A 5,324-nucleotide genomic window follows, 5' to 3' on the forward strand; every position below is an offset into this window, starting at 1 on the left:
CTTTTTTTTAGAAATTGAAGCATCGCCAAATCATTGGGCTCAAAAATAGATAGATAGATAGATAATAGATAGGGGCACAATTCTATGGTCGTGATGGAGAATGGGCGTTTAAGGCTTTATACTTTGGGCTCAAAAATAGATAGATAATACACATGTTGTCATGCGTGCTTGCCATGTGTGCAAGTATACACAATGCATGCGAGTACTCTACTTAATCAACTTTTTATACTGTTTTCATGGGATCACCCACTGTATAAGAACAGGACATTTATTGCACTCAGACTATTTTACTCTTTCATCTCAAGGCCCATCCACGCATATTTTTAGTCTGATTCTAAATTTGTAACACTTTCAACTTTTGAACCAATGATCCGATTTAGAATCGGTTTACAGGTTCGTGTTCATGACATTTAAATCTATAAAACAAGATCAAACTTGAACATGTTCAAATTAAAATCTGGTATCATAACGAAACTTATGTGAAATGTGATATGTTACGACAATGAAACTGAAGTGAACCAATAATAAAAACATGCAAAATATAATGTAATAAACCATAATAAAACTTACATCAAATCCGAGATGAAATATAGACGAATTGTGGAATGAAACAATAACGGAAACATGCAAAGGGAAATGTATGAATAACTACTGAAAATGTGTAAAATTGCGATGATATGAAACTGATACTATATAGAAAATATGTGAGAGAACACTTTTAGTGTCCAACCAAACTATGAAAATATTTCAACGAACTGATATTAAATTTATTTGTAAACTGCGAAAATAGAAATTAAACCTAAATGAAATAGTACTGAAATCCGAAATGGAAAAGTAGCGAAACCATGTAATAAAAAACGAAACATGTAAAAATACGGTAAAACACATATTTAATAGTTTCATATGTTTCAATATGGTTTCATAATTTGAATTTGATTTTTTTTCAAAGGCGTTCAAAATTGAACTTGTTTTCAAGATTTAAATATCATAAATACTAATATTCACACGTTCTTTTTCCGAGAGTACACCTAGGCGTACCATATTTTTATAGAAGGCAGAAGTTGAATTACAAGACACTACAACTTGTTGCGAACAACAAGTGTAGCAAGAACTCGATCCACACCCGAGCTAATGAAAAGATTAGCCACCAAAATAAGTACAAACACAACGCAAAGGGCCTATCCTAAACCAATCATCTAGCCGCGTCACGCAAACGCCAAACACTACAAGGAGCAACAACTTCAGCCACCCATACTTTGCCAACGCACTGTCCACCCTTGAATGCCTAAGAGGAGACGGCGAGTGGATAACAGGACTCGATCGGACCGGGAAAATCCATCCTCGTGGAGCACCTATAGCTGTGTACTTAGCGCCCACGAAGATCAACTCGAACCAGCGGCAAGCACCGGAGAACCACCTCACAGGACCATTAAGCCAAGTCTCCACCCTAGATTCTCTCAACAGAGTAACGACGCCAAACGCCGCCATCGCTGGTCCTCCAATGGACCAAGACTTTCGCTCGGAGACCCCAACCCGGTCAAGAAAGGGAGATGCCGACACATCTTGACGACGCCTCCAAGGCAGGAAACGACACCCACGGGCGCCATCTTCGCCAGCTCCGACCGAAGACGAGTAGGATTTTCATCCAAACCGCCGCATATCTCCCACCCCTACCACCAGATTTGGCCACATAGTCGATGCAGGGGCGCACCGCTGTAGTCGCAACACCTTGCTGTCATGATCAAACCGCCGCGGAACACCGACCCCTCCAACTCCTACACCTACACGGAACGCAGACCACCATCCAACTCCTACACAGTCGAAGAAGACAACTCCAAACCAGCACCAACAAGATCCACAGGCACCGCAGGCAAGGGTTGGACTTGCCGCTCCTGGCAGCCAACCGTGCCGCGATTCCGTCCAAAGGACTCACGCGGGACTCCAGCGCACCTCCACCATGTTGGGGAACGTTGCATGAAAACAACAAAAAATTCCTACGCCCACGCAAGATCTATCAAGGAGATGCATAGCAACGAGAGGAGAGAGTATGTCTACGTACCCTCGTAGACCGTAAGCGGAAGCGTTTCACAACGCGGTTGATGTAGTCGGGCTTTCTTCGAGATCCAACCGATCGAGCACCGAACGTATGGCATCTCCGTGTTCAACACACATTCAGCTCGGTGATGTCCGCGCCTTCTTGATCCAGCAAGACGGCGAGGTAGTGGATGAGTTCCGACAGCACGACGGCGTGATGATGGTGATGGTGAAGTGATCTCCGCAGGGCTTCGCCTATGCACTACGAAAATATGACCGGGGGTGTAAACGGTGGAGGGGCGCATAGCACACGGCTAGGCAATTGTCTGTCTTGTGCTAGGCTCCCCTCTCCCACATATATATAGGTGGGAGGGAGGGATGAGAAGCCAAGGGGGCGTCCAAGTAGGGGGAATCCTACTTGGGGTCTCTCCTAAGGTGGCCCCCCTTTCCTTATTTGGAGCGCGGGGAAAGGCAGGGGAGGGCCCCCCCTCTTCCTTTCTCCCATGAGAGGGGGAGGCAGGAAGGGCTAGCCCTCCCCTTTTTCCTTCCCTAGGGCTGGCCAACCAAGTGGAGGGGCGCACCAGCCCCCAAGTGGGCTGGTCAGTCCCTCCCTTTGTCCCATTAAGCCCATAACTTGCCGGGGGGGGGGGGGGGTGCCGGAACCCCTTCCAGTGACCAGATTCCTTCCCGGTACGTCCCGAAACACTTGCGGTGTCCAAATACCATCGTCCTATATATCGATCTTTACCTCCTGACCATTTTGAGACTCCTCGTCATGTCTGTGATCTCATCCGGGACTCCAAACAACATTCGGTCACCAAATCATATAATTCAAATAACACTATATCGTCAATGAACGTTAGGCGTGCGTACCCTACATGTTCGAGAACTATGTAGACATGACTGAGACACCTCTCCGGTCAATAACCAATAGCGGAACCTGGATGCCCATATTGGCTCCTACATATTCTACGAAGATCTTACCGGTCGAACCGTAATGACAACATACGCAATTCGCTTTGTCCATCGTCGGTATCTTCATACCTACTTCAATCTCGTTACCGGCAAGTCTCTTTACTCGGTCCATAATACATCACCTCTTAACTAACTCCTTAGTCATTTGCTTGCAAGCTTATCATGTGTATTACCGAGAGGGCCCAGAGATATCTCTCCGATACTCGGAGTGACGAATCCTAATATCGATCTATGCCAACTCAACAAACACCTTCGGAGATACCTGTAGAGCATCTTTATGATCACCCAGTTACGTTGTGACGTTTGATAGCACATAAGGTATTCCTCCGGTATCTGGGAGTTGCATAATCTCATAGTCGAAGGATTATGTATTTGACATGAAGAAAGTAATAGCAATAAACTGAATCATCATTATGCTAAGCTAACGGATGGGTCTTGTCCATCACATCATTCTCCTAATGATGTGACCTCGTTATCAAATGACAACACATGTCCATGGTTAGGAAACCTTAACCATCTTTGATCAACGAGCTAGTCTAGTAGAGGCTTATTAGGGACACAGTATTTGTTTATGTATTCACACATGTATTTAAGTTTCCGATCAATACAATTCTGGCATGAATAATAAACCTTTATCATGAATAAGAAAATATAAAATGATAACTTTATTATTGCCTCTAGGGCATATTTACTTCAGGCTCCCACTTGCACTAGAGTCAATAATCTAGTTCACATCGACATGTGATTAACACCCACAGTTCACATCGCCATGTGACTAACACCCAAAGAGTTTACTAGAGTCAACAATCTAGTTCAGATCGCCATGTGATTAATATCCAAAGAGTACTAAGTTGTGATCATGTTTTGCTTGTGAGAGAGGCTTAGTCAACGGATTTCTCATATACAGATCTGTATGTGAAAGTGCGTTAAGTCGACTAGAGGGGGGGTGAATAGGCGATTTTTATGAATTCTTCAATGAGGAAGTTCAGGGTGAAGAAATTGACTGAGCTGCATGAGATTTCCAATGGCTTTACTCGAAGGGATTGGTAGGTGTAGACTGTTGAGATGAGCATCACTTGGAAATTTTTCCTTAGTATTTCCTCGACCCCCTTTAACAGTACGGTGTTTCCTATGACTCAAGAAAGAGAAAATGGAACTATGAAAACAAAAGTCTTCACGCTTCATGTTCCTCGCATGAATACCAAGTCTTCATGGTCACACCAATTTCTTCACTTTCAAAGTCTTCAGAAAATCTTCACAAATCCAAAGTCTTCAGTAGAAGATATTCATTTTTAGGGGTCGACTTTCTCTGTAAATATCAAACTCCTCATAAACTTATAGACCTGTGTACACTCAAAAACACATTAGTCCCTTAACCTATAAGTCTTCAATACACCAAAATCGCTAAGGGGCACTAGATGCACTTACAATCTCCCCCTTTTTGGTGATTGATGACTATATAGGTTAAGTTTTCAACGAGGATAAACATATGAAGTGTAAATACTGATATTGAGGAATTTGATTGCAATATATAGAAGAACTCCCCCTGAAGATGTGCATAGTGAGGAATTTGCTTTTGAAGCAATGCACATTTGAAGAGTAGAATCATGGAGAACTGCCCCTATATCTTGTAATTCATACATGCATTTAACATATGATATGAAGAGTTTGAAATGCATGATGAAATATGGTGACTGATGTAATTCAGCATGAGTGCATTAACATATATGAGGAAATAGCATGCAGAAGAACATAACGGAAGTATCAGACCACCATCGGGTTTAAGTTTACAACTCGATCCAACAAAGTCTTCAGAAGAATGAGAGTTGTAACTTAGCAAAAAAAACACCCAAATATAGAGACCCGCTTGAAGACTAACTCAAATTTCTCCCCCTTTGTCATCGAATGACCAAAAGGGATGAAAAGTGAGGACTACCGCCCCTGAAGAAAATCACGAAGTTGATGGAGGAGCGCCAGCGTTGTTGGGGTCGGTTGTTGAAGTAGGGCCTGCCACAGTGTCGTCCAAATCTTCATGCTCGTCAGTGTCGCGCGATGAAGAATAGGAGCTGGCCACCAAGGGAGGAACTTTGACTTTCTTGAATTTCTTTGCCGGTGGATGAGACCAGTCAAAGTCCTGCTTCAAACCCATTTGCTTCAGATCTTCTTCACCATAAAGATGAGATAATATAGCCCAGGTGCGATCAAAACTTCATGAAGGTAATAATGATTCTTCTTCACTACATTATGTGTAGCAGTCATGTTGTGAAGAATTGAACCAAACTGCCTTTTAACCCATTTATGGTTGCGATCGACCT

Source organism: Triticum aestivum, chromosome 1D (genome assembly GCF_018294505.1).
Source record: "Triticum aestivum cultivar Chinese Spring chromosome 1D, IWGSC CS RefSeq v2.1, whole genome shotgun sequence".
Classification (NCBI taxonomy): domain Eukaryota; kingdom Viridiplantae; phylum Streptophyta; class Magnoliopsida; order Poales; family Poaceae; genus Triticum; species Triticum aestivum.